Consider the following 15,428-nt stretch of genomic DNA (forward strand, 5'->3'; position numbering starts at 1 on the left):
TGCATAGCACAGAGAGATCAGCTCGGTGCTTTGTGACCACCTAGAGGGGTGGGATAGGGAGGGTGGGAGGGAGACGCAAGAGGGAGGGGATATGGGGATATATATATACATAGAGCTGATTCACTTTGTTACACAGCAGAAACAAACACAACATTGTAAAGCAATTATACTCAGTAAAGATGTTAAAAAAAAAAAAAAAGACTATTGTACTCACTTTGAATGGTGACAGGTGGTAACTAGACTTATGGTGGAGATCATATTTTAATGTGTAAAAGTATCAAATCAGGTGTGTTTTACACCTGAAACTAATATAATACTGTGTGTCACTTATAATTAAATTAAAAGTTAAAAATAAAAAGGACAGTTAAAAAAAAAGAATCTATAGATAGAATAAAATTGCACATCATAAAGCATTATAAGAAAGAATAAACTGAGTCTATAAATCATCCTTTTCTCATTGAATGTATACTCCTGTAAAATACTGTATTACCTGACCACTGCTGAAGAAAAAAGGGAAGACATCATGGGAGTAGTAAACAAAAATATTCACCTATATAATGGTCTCTACCTTTGGCAAGATGATGACATTTTTTTAAAAAAAGAATTACAACATCAATCTGTAACACAGGACAGAAAGAAAGAAAAGAAGCAAGTCAATTTGAAAAAGCAGGGATAATTTAGGGGGGATGTCCATGAGCTCAAGTTTTCATTTCCCAGTCCTTAAGGAAGAAGCTGAACCAAATGTTTTGGGTGAAAAAGTTCAGAAAGAATTGGGCTTGGAAATATAACCAGAAATGCCCCAAAAGGGAGAGGAAAGGATTAATCATCCGGGGTCACAAAACCAAACCACTGGGACACCAAAGTTTGCTAAACTCATTCACATGATACACCAGCTGCCATATTTTTCTCCTACTCTTTTGAGGCAAGAAATAAATATCACTAACCACAAAACATGTCACTGTTTAATACGATCTTGCTGTGGCAGAGTGCTTACATGGGAACATGCCCAGGAACATGGAAGCAATTAGTATGAATAAAGCTGACCCAGGTTCCTGTAGCTTAACCCTAAGGAGACCCCATGTTGCCAATGGGAGGGCAGTCTCCACTGACTTCTAGCACATGCACAACCACCTAACATGAACCGGACACACAGTGGAACACAGATTTTCAAGATGAAAGGTGCATGTACATGTGTGCACATTGATAAAAGTTTGGAAGAAGACACATCAAAATGGTAACAATCTCTATCTCTGGGTAGTGACATTCAATGTAATTTTTAATTCTTTTCTGGCACTTTGTTGTATTTTCCAAATTCTATTCATTAGGCTGCTGTATATCAGAATCTTGGGAGTGGGGTGGTGATTTTACAATTTGGAAAAGATCATGAGGTGTTTCCCCTGCACGAGCTCCTCGCCTCCACCCTGCCCTGGCTCCTTGTAAATCATTTGCCTGAAAGGTAAGATCCCTACCGCAATCTTTCCTGGCTCCTCTCTTTTCAGCATTTCTTCTCAACGTCTACCTGCCGTCCCTGCTGCACTTCTTAGGGGTTTTAAGTAGGTCATAATTCCTGTTTTTGCTCTTAAATACCCTCCTCATTGGCCAGAGCCTTTGCCAGCTCTGGAGCCAGATAAACCATTTCTCTTCTTTGTACTCCCCTGTGCAGTGTGCATTTTACTATCAGGATATATGGTATTTTTGTTAATTGGAATGAAATATTTTTCCCTGTAAATTGCTCCATATGAAAACTCACTCTAATTTCCTTATTGAATTCCCTTAGACACGTAATCTCTTTGCTTAAAAACCGATTGCAGTATTGAAGTTAATTATCAGTCTTTGTGATTTTCCCTATTAATCACCTAGCGACTGGCTTCTTTCTAAATCTTTTGACAATTTAAAGTTGACAACGCTATGTAAGAATCTGTCTACAAAAATGAACTTAGTTGCATTTATCTATTTACATTCATGTCTCTCCCACTTGAATGCTAACTTCCTATGGGCAGAGATAAAATCTTTATTTTCCAATTTATCTCAGAAACGTTACTTGAGTCCCAAATATGTGCCATGTACTCTGCTGCAGAGCTACTGAGAGTGTGATTTATGTATGGTAATGGTCTTATTCTGTTTATGGTTCCGTGATGAGATAAATACAAAAATTGAGGATAGGTGTTTAGAAATGTTTGTAGCTATTTGACAGAGTAAATTTATGTCTGTTGAGGCTCAGAATAAGAAATTTAGACTAGTATTTTGTGTGTCTTTTAATTTCACTTTTCCAATACTTCTTACAAAAGCATTGGTATGTGATGGATTGAAAACAAAACAAAGCAAAACACATCCGGTCCTTCATCACACATAGTTTTGCTGGCTCTGTTCTACTAACACTGGGTGTTCAAATATGAGTAAATACACATTTGCCTGGCTAACTTTTTGCTAGCTACCTCTTCTGAAAATATTTTCTCTTCCTTTCTCTTTGAATGAATGTAATACCTCAAAGTCCCACAGTTGGGAAGGGCCAAGTACTATATAACTTTCTTCGATCAGAATGAAATATTTTTTCATGTAAATTGCTCTATATGAAAACACCCTCTAATTCTCTTATTGAATTCCCATAGACACATAATCTGTTTGATTGAAACTGATTGCAATGTTGAAGTTAATTATTAGTCTTCGTGATTTCCCTTAGCAGTCACCTAGCAACTTGCTTCTTTCTAAATCATTTTAGACAATCTAAAGTTGACAACACGATATGACAATCTATCTAGAAAAACTTACTTATTTCATTATGACTTACAAATACCTACAAATTCCTTTAAATATACCCTATTTTGGATTTATTAATACATTTACTTAAAACTCTCTTTGGTCTATGAATTAGTTCAGCTTATAATACTTAAAATTTGAAAAAAAGCAATAAAATTGCATTTTCTTGTAGTTATTTTAGAACAACTTATTTTTAAAACATAAAGAGAAATTATAAGTACACAAGCACATGATTAGCATTCTATATAGATTTCTTAAAAATAGTCTATCCCTGTTGTTTCTCAGTAAATTTCCTATCATTTTTCCTTACCTGACCTATGTTTTATTCACACTAACCACACCATTCTCCATTACAGCTTGTGCCTTGACACAAGCTGTTCTGTCTGCGCTTCCTCATTTTCATCTTGGGGATTTCAATCCATGAATTCAGACTTGAGTGATGCAGCATATACTCACTAAATCCTTCCTCAATTTCCCCACCATATTATTTTCACCTCTGAAAGAGACTTGGCCTCTCTTTTACCTGTGTTTCTCCAGAACTTTGTAGGAAGCAACTGCATGTGTTTCATATATGCTTGTTGAAGAATTGACATTATTTGCTTTTCTATATGCTGTCTCCACCAGAGTGTAAATTATCATTGACTTCTATATTCTCAGTGACTAGCACAGTGCCCAGCACATAATAGATGCTTAATAAATTTTTGCCAACAAGTACATAAATGAATCGTTGAGAGTTTCTGATATATGTTTCTTTTCACAAAGACAAAAATAAGCTGGTCTTTCAAGTTCTCTTGTCATTCTGTCCTTTGATTCATTAGTGAACTAGAAATTCCAACACAGTAAACAGATTGTTGAACTTGTAAGAGTGTCCCTAAGGATGCTGTTAAGGAGAAATTGTGTGAAACATAATTGAAAGCAGAAAAGAGTCTATCAGGAGGATGGCAAAGCAGTTATGAAGAAAAATTATGAAGCTGATCCCATCTTCCCCTCTTTGAAATTCCCTACCCTCTAGTAACATTAATAAAGAACAACATTTAGAATTCTGATTCTCCAGCAAAAGGAACGAAATGTATTTGCTACATGCCATAGCAGAGCTAAATGATTTGCTAATAGCACGCTTTTCTTTACTGCCTTCCTGTCCTTCCTCATTTAAACAGGTTACGTCTTTCAAGGAGCAACTCTGATTTCCTACAACACATTCTTCTACTCTGATTGCTTGGATATGAAGAAACACATGCAACACTGAAATATTTCAGGACTGAAATGCTGTCTTCCTGCTAATGTAAGATTTATAGTGAACAGAGAGAAGACGCTGAAAAGGGCCTTGAATCCTGCCCTGGGGACTATTTCTGCCAAATAGTCACCTGTATTAAAATGGCCAAATAGCTATCTTCAGATCAAATAATTAGAACATGGGGCTATTATACAGTAAAGTGCTCTTTATATTTTTTACACAGAATTTATTTCTTAGACTATTTGGAGTCTGTATCCAATGACAATAGATTTGAAACAACTTGGGAGAGTTTGCAGTGACAACACACACACGTACACACCAATGAAGCTTGCATTATTCCAGACTTATATTCCTGACACATTGCATGTAAGCTGATTTTGCATAGTCAAATAATATAATAAATGACCAGGGAACTGGTTATTTAAAGGGCTACTACTTATTTAGTAAAAATAGCAAATCATTTTGAAATTCATGTGAAATTTCTAATTTTGTTCATTTGATAAATATGACTATTACTTTAAGAGTTAATCTGTGTACTCACGAAAGAAAGTAGAATGAGAGTAATAATATCCTTATTAATAAAACTGGTAATTAGATTACCAGTTATATTGATTAGATTCGATTGTCAGATGCCAGGCACTGTTTTCAGAAACTTCAGGGTGAAATCTGTCACACATATAGATATCCAAATTAAATGGTATAGTGTGAGGACAATATTGAGAGGAGTGAATATCGTCACTTTTTAAAGTAAATTGAATTTCCTGCCTCCCTGACATGCCCAGGTGTTTTGATGCCCAGTTTCTTCCATAGATTATGAATGTTCATACTTGTAGGTTTTTGGTATTCTCTAATGTCCTTCATTAATATTCTAGGATGTAAGCTTCTGACTATGGGCTGATTTTGTAGCCCATCATGGACCCCAATAATGATTTTGCTAAGGGTACATGTAGAGCCATACATGTAGGGCTCATTTGGGATTCCTTTATTTGCTTTCAGCTTCTGTAGAATGGCATGAAGGTCAATCAAGTTAGATTGAAATTCTTCAAGAATACCGAACAATGATATCCTAACTTTGAGTCATCTGTGAGTATTCTAGTAGGAATAAATCCTGGAGCATTGAGGCTGAGTAAAATATTTCTTGGAAAATAAATTGTTCATTTGGGCTCAAACATCCTACTGGAAACAGGCTGAGACATTTGATTTAACAGATATTTTCTACGATGAATTTCTAAGGAATATCAATATAAATAGGACAAGGACCCTACCACTAAGAGGCTCACAATCTGTTATGGGAGACATCAAATCAAAAGTCAATGTGACGAGGGAAAAACAAGGCTGAGAACAAAGCGCTTTGGAAGCTCAGAGGTAGGAGTGCTTACTTTTTGTCCAACATGACTTCGGAAAATTCGCAGATGACACAACTTCTGTGGTTAGCCTTTGCGAAAGTTTTCCCTTTTTATGTTTTATTTTTATGGCAAAGGAAGAAGTAAGCCTAGCACTTCTGAAAATTTGTTCTATCTTCCTTTGATCAACAAGTTCTTCTTGGCCATTAGAGTCTGGAAAGAGGCAGCTGGCACCACTCATTCAATGTCTTGGGCATAATCAGCCCATAGAGCCTGAATTCCAAGACTTTGATGTATTACTGCAAATCTACAGATCCTAGCCATCTTATTTTTCATCTGCCCTACATGTTACTTATGAAATGCACACTGTGTGTTAGGCAAGGAGCAGAGTAAACAGACACTGCTGTCTCTGCTTCCCAGAGATTTTATCAGTGGATAGAATTATAACCGAGTCCCAGATATTGCTGTTTTTAACCATCAGTCAGTTGCATGGTCAAGACCACCATACAGAAAGATTTGCCAAGTGCCTGGTTTAATATCGTAAGTTAGATACTTTAAAATTTTTTAAAAATAAGCATTAACTCTCTCAGAATGCAAAGATAAAGGTAGGACACTACTCAGTCAGGTAAAAGGCACTCTAATAGCTGAAAGGCTTAATGCAGTTACATTACAACCAGGGAATACTCAGGGCCCAAAGGACCAAACTCTGAAGTCTATTTAAAGATAAGTAAATAAATAAAAAGAATAGTAAACATAATATATAGTCATGCCCTAAATTGTGGATGTGGCCTATATACATGACACACATTTGGGAAAAATTTAGTTCAACTTCCTCATTTTATGTATAAGAAAATACAGAATGTCAAAATAGTTTTCTTCCCTGTTGCCCAACCTGTTTTTCTTCCTGGATTTTTGGATCTCTGTTAGTGGCATTACCAGCTGTGCAGTTGCCTAGACATGACATCCTCGGATCAACTTTGACCCCTGCTTTTTCCTCACCTCCTATGTTAGGTCAGTCACCACTGCTCAAGTTCAAGTTCTCACTGTCTCTCATCTAACCTCTCAAACAGGCTTATGTCCTCTAGACTGCAGATTGCTCTCTTAATCTTTTCCTAATCTGTTCTCATGCTCTGCATTCTTTTTTTTAACCATAGATATGATCTTGTCATTCTTCTTACATTCTTAAAACACTTCTTGTCATTCTTAAAACACTTCCCTGGCTTGCATCAGTTAAGGCCCTAGCAGGAAATAGCTGACATACTCAAACTGGGAAATTTGAGGTGCGTTTGATCAAGTGACAGTTTGCAAAGGTTTGGCCAGAATATAAAGAAACCAGTAGCAATGGTGCAGTAGGCTGGGCCAATGACATCATGCCTGTTACCACCCTAGGCTGGAAGGAGGCAGACTGAGAAGGGTACAGCTGTGGAATGCATAGGGGCTCCTCATGGACCTGTCACTGCCAGCAGCCACCTGGAACCATGCTGCAGGCAGGAGCCAGGGTTATGAATACCCAGCCCCCTCTCTCTTTCCTCCCTCAAGGTGCTCCACTTTGGCCAAACATATTATAAATTCAGATGAATATAAATTCAGCCCATTAATGCAGTGCATAGAGGTCAGGTCTCCAGATCCACCTTCTACCCTCTCCATCCTGTTTGGTGGAGAAGTGTAGAGGGTGGACTTGGGGGGACAGACAGAAGATAGCCAGCACTCAGCCCAATTTTTTAAAATAAGTTGAAATCTCCTTAAAATAGGCATTCAAAACTTTTAACCACCTCTCTACCATATCCTTTTCTAAGTGTAATCTAATTTGTTCTCCCACCCCCATTCTATAGCTATGTCAGCCAATTTGAAAACTATAAGTTTCCACATTCTCTTTTATTTTCAGGAACCCTCTTTCTTCATCTCTGCCTGGCTTCTCCATCCTTCAAGTCTTTATACGATTGCTACCTTCCCTTTGCAGCCCTCTTCATCCATCTGAATTGCTGGCTCCCCAGAATATATCACCTCTATGTGATATGCCAAGGCTTGCCCCGGTGCACTACTCACTCCACTCTGAATAAGAGGAGTTCTGACTTCATGAAATTCCCGGCCACAGGGTAGGGAATGGGACTCTTCTGAGAGGAGCAGAGATGTGATCACTTTGGGACAAAGACTCTTTTTCCTCTGAGGCCTCTTTTATGGGCCTGTTCTACCATTTCAGGATAAAATAACAAACAAACAAAGGTGAGGATGAAGGGAAAAGTATAAAAGAATGGGCTGCATAAGATTCTTATTTAAAAAAAAAAAGAGAGAAGAAAAAGAAGGAGGAAGAGGAGAAATCATCATTATCACACATGGTCCAATCCCATTTTTAAGGGGAAGATTTCGAAACCCTGCTCTCCATTTGGCTTTTCTAGCTCAAAGTAAACATTTAGCAGGGTTTGGCGGAGCATGGCCAATGTATGCACAAAGGACTGAGACTGGGGAGTTCGGTTCGTGGATCTTAACAGCTGTACTTCTTGAGGGCAAATGCACATGTGGAGAGAGCAAATGTTCGCAAGCGTTATGAGACGACCTTGGTCATTGCCCCTAGTGGAATTCCAGTTTGCTAAGACTAAGTATTCATTTCAGGGACCAAGGACAGGCTCACTAGTGACATTCTAGCTGCAAGAGCAGCTGAATGCCTTGAGGCAGAGAGTAAGTAAGGTTTTGATTTTGACTAAGAATAAATACCCATCGCTGGGTCCAGGTTAGGTCTATGCCAGGATCTCACACTGGAAGAGAAGCAAAACTTCTGCCTCCAAAGAGCCACATTATCATACAGGGTGTCAGCAGTGGGAAAGGGTCTGGGAGAAAGAATAATATTATAGAGATAGATATTTTATTTGGAAGTCAGGGCCACTTATTCATAAATCTCAAACAAGAACACCTGTAATCCTCATGGGCAGCTGGTATAGCTTTTGGGATCCTAATAACCTTCTTTCTTATCAGAAATACAAACAACAGTCATTCTTTGGATCCTTCTTTCCTTCCATTTTACCCCCAAAGTATTTTGTTTTACATTTCTACCATTACACATGCCATAGTCAAATACATATTATAATGGAGTAACGAGTCAGAAAGCATATAAGATGATAATCTTATATACCTTTGAGCTTTCTCAAGACTAGCACATGTTTGTGGCATTGAATAATGAGGCATTCCCAAGATCACATTCAGGTCTTATAATTTCCTAATCAGCAATCTTTTTACTGTTGCACATACATACAATCCTATGAAATTATTTAGAAAATTTTTAGAAAAGACATAGACATATCTTATTTCTCAGCATAACTGAATGAAATAGGTTTGTTAATTTTTAACTTTTGTTAGTGTATTTATTAAATTAACACAATTCTTTAGGAGTAAGTGCCACAATGCAGCATAATAAACAGCAATTTATTGCATATTTTCCCCCAGGCAAAGATGATATAATCCAAAATAGGAAAGCTGTGGGTGTTATGTGGCTTCAGCAAATTAAGAATAAATAGTCCACTATTTATTTTGTATCCTTTAATCTAGATTTCTAGGTGTAGGCTGGATTGTCACATCTACTTCGTATGAACCACAAACAGCTCTAGAAGGCAGCTACATTTGTTGCTTCCTCTAAAGTGTCATGAGTAAAAATCTGGTGGATTTTGGACCATGGGGACAGGTGTAGTGGATACCTTTCAGAGACCTTTCATGATGACCCCACCCACCCACCCAGCAGCCATGTTTGTACTATTGATCCTGCCCCATAGCTCACCCACAGTTGATTTGACCAGAAATGGGATCTTGACCCAAGTGGGCTAATCAGAGGGTTATCCTTTGGAATATGGAACGGAGACGTAAAAACAAAGATATAGTCTCTCCACAGATCTGGGGACATAATGAGTAACAAACATCCATTCTCTAGTCCACACCTTTTTCTTATATAGACAGAGAGAAAAGGAAGTATGTCTTCAGAGAGAGAACCAACAAGAATGAAGCAAAAAGCAGCAGAGATGAGAGGCAGATGAAGAATACTGCTGGGTCCAGGCCTTCCTGAGGTCTGATCTCTTTATTCCTACCCTTGTGCTCTGGAAGACATGTGCATTGTTACACTAAATTCTTTATTTTGATTAAGGTGCTTGAGATGCTTTCTTCCCCTGCAATCAGAGTGTCCTCACTAATACATTCAATGGCAAGTAGCTAACAGAAAGGTCAGAGAATGTATAATAAAATCCAAGAACTGCATCTCTAAAAACAACTTTAAGAGTCTCGTTGCTGTGCTTAGCATTGTCTGAGCATGCAGTGCTCCATCCTATGTTTTTAAGAAATCAATACAAAAACGTTTCTTTCAAGTCACCGAAGGGCCTCTTATGCTACAGATTCTTTTTATAAAATCTAATGAAAAATCTTAAGGTTAAGGTTTATTTAGAAAGGATGATGAATTTCCTGCTTACATTAATTCCTGCCTATCTCAAAGTTTTGGTATTATTTTCAAGGTGAGTCATTTTTATCATTTAGCCATCTCTTGGCCAAGCATTCTAACTTGCTTTAGGGCTTAAAAGATTTCATGCAAAAAGACATTTTTTTTTTTTCAAAAAGACATTTTTTAAAAGTTAACGTGCAACATTTTAATTTAAAAGTAATTAGTAGACAGGAGCAATGTTTTTGGTGATGGTCAGAAGTATGGATAATGTTCAATAAAGTATAGATAGCCTTCAGTGGGCGTGTATTGGGTATCATTTATGCATACAATGCTAGAAACTGGGGATGTAAAGATAAGAACTGGTTAATATGGAAATAGTTTAGTAGTAACACTACATAATGGAGCTATAACTGTCTTCTTTAGGATAACATGCTGACAACTCAGTGACTAACCCTGAAGGGATGCCAGGATATTTTTGCTTAATATCAAAAATACATGAGTTTGTATAGCTCCGCCAGGCAGAGGGTGTGAAAAGCCATGCACTTTGGGGAAATGGTGAGACTTTTCCCAAGGCTAGGGTGTATGTGGAGGGTGCAGATGGTGGAAAATTAAACTTGGTGCGGTGGTCTTTGAACCCTGCCACTTGAGTTTTCCCTAAAATAATTTAGAAAAATACGCATCTCCTCTTACATTTTCATGTTAATATCTAAAGTTTTTATGATAAGTTTAGTGGTTGAAAAGAATATAATTTCTGAAATATTTTATATTGAGTTCTTTAAAATTATGGAATTTGTCTGCCATCTCATCTAAATGACAAAGCCAGTCCTGCTAACTATCCAATCAACCAAATCAAACTTAATTTTCAGAAAAAGACTGACTTCATTGTTAAACTCAGATGCATATGTTAAAATGTGTCCCAGGGAATCTAAAAGAAAATGGTACAAATGGACTTATTTAGAAAACAGAAACAGACTCACAGACATAGAAAATAAACCAAAGGGGAAAGGGTGGAGGGAAGGGATAAATTAGGAGTTTGGGATTAACAGATACACACTAGTGTATACAAAATACTGTACTGTACTACTGTACTACTGTATGGCACAGGGAACTATATTTGATACCTTGTAAAAACCTATAATGGAAAGTAATCTGAAAAAGAATATATGTAATATGCACATATAACTGAATCACTTTGCTGTACACCAGAAACTAACACAACATTGTAAAACAATATACCTCAATTAAAAGAAATCATGATTTCAAAATCTAAGTGGGAAAGGAGAGAAAGAGGAAGAGAGACAGAGAAAGATTGGGAAACTGAGAAGATAAATTTGGCAAAGATTCATCTCCTGTTCCCCTTTCAATATTGCTTATCTCAAATCTCTTTTGCTACAGGGATCTCTTTTTGGTAAGTTTCAGGATAAGTGTAAGGTAATGAGGACATCTGGGAAAGAAGCAACAAGAGAGGCAATGCCCTGGGGCCAAATGCACCTTTCTTAGCCAGAAGAGAACCTCTGAAGTTTGAGCATCTGTAAATTGACTCCCTGAAACTATTTGTGCCACAAATCCTTGAGAAGTCTCTGAGGCCTCAGGGTAAACCTCCCCCAGTCCAAAGGACTGGCAGAGGGATGGTGGTAGCTCTGGGTTGGGTCTTCCCCACCTTTGGGCCGAGGCAGGTCCAAAGTAGGAACTTCCTCACTGTGGCCTCTGGGGCAGGGTGTGCAGTGAACAATTCAGGAGATCACTTACAAGAGAAATACAAATATCACTATCTGGAGTGATATTTGTTTGGGGGAGTTATAGGGAATAAAAGCACCATCTTGAGATTTTGGAAATCAGAAGAGAAGGTACTAGTGAGAGAGAAGAGGGCAGGGCGGTAACTCAGCAGTGAGGAGCAAAGAGGAAGAGAAAGTGTAAACTTACAGAAGAATGACAGAAATGGAAGAGAGAAAGGAGAGGTGGCTCTGTCAGGCTGGGCTGTGCTGCCACCAACGTTTGCCTGAGAGGTCTCTCCATAGCCCTGACGGTACAGGCTGTCCAATAGGAATCTGGAGAAGGTGTGAAATTTAGGGTTGTTTCTGAGGACTCCCACTGGTTGTGTTAATATGACAGCTTATTTATATACTGCAATGATTAATTTTATGTGTCTACCTGGCTAGGCTATGGAGCTCAGCTGTTTGCTCAAACACTAGTCTAGATGTTGCTGAGAAGGAATTTGCAGATGTGATTAGCATTTACAGTCAGCAAACTTTAAGCAGATTACCCTCCGTAATGTGGGTGGGCCTCATTCACTTATTTGAAGGCTTTATGAGAAAAGACTGAGATTTCTTGAAGAAGAAAGAATTCTGCCTCAAGCCTGCAGCAGAAAATCCTACCTGTGTTTCCAGTCTGATAGCTTGTCTGGCAGATTTTGGACTCAAGCCTGCACCATCAGCTCTTACTTGAATTTCCAGCTTGCAGGCCTGTCCTGCAAGTTTCAGGCTTGCCAGTCCCCACTATTACAGGAGCAAACTCCTTGAAATAAATCCCTCTCTCTTAATATATTACAGTATTAATTTTCTTATTAATACAATTAAAATATTGATTAATTATTTCATTAATATTAATAAATATAATTTATGTAACTAATATTACATAAATGTAATATATGAATATGTAATTCTTTATATAGAGATATATGTTAATTTGAGATATCTTTATATATTATATATTATATACTGATATATTTAAACATGATAAGACAATATAGTAATATAACAATAACCAATGTATTAATGATATATACTGCATAATATATTATGTTTATACATTAAGTATATATTATGTATTTGATATTTAAAGATATATATATATACACAGAGAGAAAGAGAAAAACAATAGGATATCTAACCAGCTACCTAGCTTTCTATCTATCTATCTATCTTATCTTTCTGTTTCTCTGGAGAATGCTGACTAATACATGTATTTCCTAGCACAAAACCAGTATTTCACTTAGTAGCTTTGTTTCTGTTTTTCCCCACTACGTTAAGTCCAGACTGATTTTCATTCATATTTGTATCCACACTGTCTGACATATTTTAGGCACATAAGAAAGCACTAAAAAATTAATAGGGGTCTTCCCTGGTGGCGCAGTGGTTAAGAAGCCGCCTGCTAATGCAGGGGACACGGGTTCAATCCCTGGTCCTGGAAGATCCCATGTGCCATGGCGCAACTAAGCCCAGTGTGCCACAACTACTGAGCCTGTGCTCTAGAGCCCGCAAGCCACAACTACTGAGCCCACGCACAGCAACTACTGAAGCCTGCGCATTCTAGGGCCCGTGCTCCACAACAAGAGAAGCCACCACAATGAGAAGCCCGCGTACCACAACAAAGAGTAGCCACCGCTCAGCACAACTAGAGAAAGCCCGTGTGCAGCAACGAAGACCCAACGTAGACACAAATAAATTAAAAAAAAAAAAAAGAATTAATAGATGAGTAAGATCTTCTTAATAGTAATGGATTAAAATGTTGTATTTTTTTTCTAATGAACACTATAATTCTGTAATAAATTTGCCTTAATTGATGATATCAAGATTGGTGTCTGCTAATTAACATGATTGCAGACTGGACATCTGAGGAGAATTCAAGTGGGAGCACATACAAGTTGGCACCAACGAAAATGCAGTTATCCAGTGCTCTGTGACACAGTGATCTGCAGCAAATCTAAATCTCTGACCACAAACTCAGGTGTGCAAGAGATGATGCATTTAAAGGAGGCAAGGACATACAATGGAGAAAAAACAGCCTCTTCAGTAAGTGGTGCTGGGAAAACTGGACAGCTACATGTAAAAGAATGAAATTAGAGCACTACCTAACACCATACATAAAAATAAACTCCAAATGGATTAAAGACCTAAATGTAAGACCAGACACTATAAAACTCTTAGAGGAAAACATAGGAAAAACACTCTTTGACATAAACCACAGCAAGATCTTTTTTGACCCACCTCCTAGAGTAATGGAAATATAAACAAATGGGACCTAATGAAACTTCAAAGCTTTTGCACAGCAAAGGAAACCATAAACAAGACGAAAAGACAACCCTCAGAATGGGAGAAAATATCTGCAAATGAAACAGTGGACAAAGGATTAATCTCCAAAATATACAAAGAGCTCATGGAGCTCAATATCAAAAAAACAGTTCAGGGCTTCCCTGGTGGCGCAGTGGTTGGGAATCTGCCTGCCAATGCAGGGGACACGGGTTCGAGCCCTGGTCTGGGAAGATTCCACATGCTGCGGAGCAACTGGGCCCGTGAGCTACAATTACTGAGCCTGCGCGTCTGGAGCCTGTGCTCCTCAACAAGAGAGGCCGCGATAGTGAGAGGCCCGCGCACAGCGATGAAGAGTGGCCCCCGCCTGCCACAACTAGAGAAAGCCCTCGCACAGAAACGAAGACCCAACACAGCCATAAGTAAATAAATAAATTAAAAAAAAACAAAAACAAAAAACAGTTCAATTAAAAAATGGGCAGAAGACCTAAATAGACATTTCACCAAAGAAGACATACAGATGGCCAACATGCACATGAAAAGATGCTCAACATCACTAATTATTAGAGACATGCAAATCAAAACTACAGTGAGGTATCACCTCACACCAGTCAGAATGGCCATTATCAAAAAATCTAGAAACCATAAATACTGGAAAGGGTGTGGTGAAAAAGGAACCCTCCTGCACTGTTGGTGGGAATGTAAATTGATACAACCACTATGGAGGTTCCTTAAAAAACTAAAAATAGAACTACCATATGACCCAGCAATCCCACTACTGGGCATATACCCTGAGAAAACCATAATTCAAAAAGAGTCATGTACCACAATGTTCATTGCAACACTATTTACAATAGCCAGGACATGGAAGCAACCTAAGTGTCCATCGACAGATGAATGGATAAAGAAGATGTGGCACATATATACAATGGAATATTACTCAGCCATAAAAAGAAGTGAAATTGAGTTATTTGTAGTGAGGTGGATGGACCTAGAGTCTGCAATAGAGTGAAGTAAGTCACAAAGAGAAAAACAAATACCGTATGCTAACACATGTATATGGAATCTAAAAAAAAAAAAAATGGTACTGATGAACCTAGGGGCAGGACAGGAATAAAGACACAGACGTAGAGAATGGACTTGAGGACATGGAGGGGGGGAAGGGTAAGCTGGGACAAAGTGAGAGAGTAGCATTGACATATATACACTACCAAATGTAAAATAGATAGCTAGTGGGAAGCAGCAGCATAGCACAGGGAGATCAGCTCGGTGCTTTGCAATGACCTAGAGACGTGGGATAGGGAGGGTGGGAGGGAGGCTCGAGAGGGAGGGGATATGGGGATATATGTATGCATATGGCTGATTCATTTTGTTGTACAACAGAAACTAACACAGTATTGTGAAGCATTTATACTCCAATAAAGATCCATTAAAAAATTTCATTAAATCTTATTCTTAGCCCTTACCTTGTTCAGGTTATGGGAAAGTCAATCGCTTTCATTATTGGGGTGATGTGTTTCCCATACAGGTGATGGGAAGATGGGTATTGGGTAGGAAGCCCCAGGGTCCTGAAGGGCACTGTAGGTTGTGAGGTCTTAGTTATGCATGAGCCCAGCCCACAGAGGTCCTCCAGGTGCAGCAGCTCTTGGCCT

The 15,428-nt window shown here is 38.2% G+C and overlaps 1 protein-coding gene across 1 annotated transcript in view; it reads right to left on the reverse strand.

The window, feature by feature from the left end:
• Positions 1 to 15,428, reverse strand: part of MALRD1 (MAM and LDL receptor class A domain containing 1) — a 612,855-nt gene that overhangs the window by 13,718 nt on the left and 583,709 nt on the right. The gene's annotated exons all lie outside the window — the stretch shown is intronic.

The sequence above is a fragment of the Balaenoptera musculus genome, chromosome 2 (assembly GCF_009873245.2).
Source record: "Balaenoptera musculus isolate JJ_BM4_2016_0621 chromosome 2, mBalMus1.pri.v3, whole genome shotgun sequence".
NCBI classification, from domain to species: Eukaryota; Metazoa; Chordata; class Mammalia; order Artiodactyla; family Balaenopteridae; genus Balaenoptera; species Balaenoptera musculus.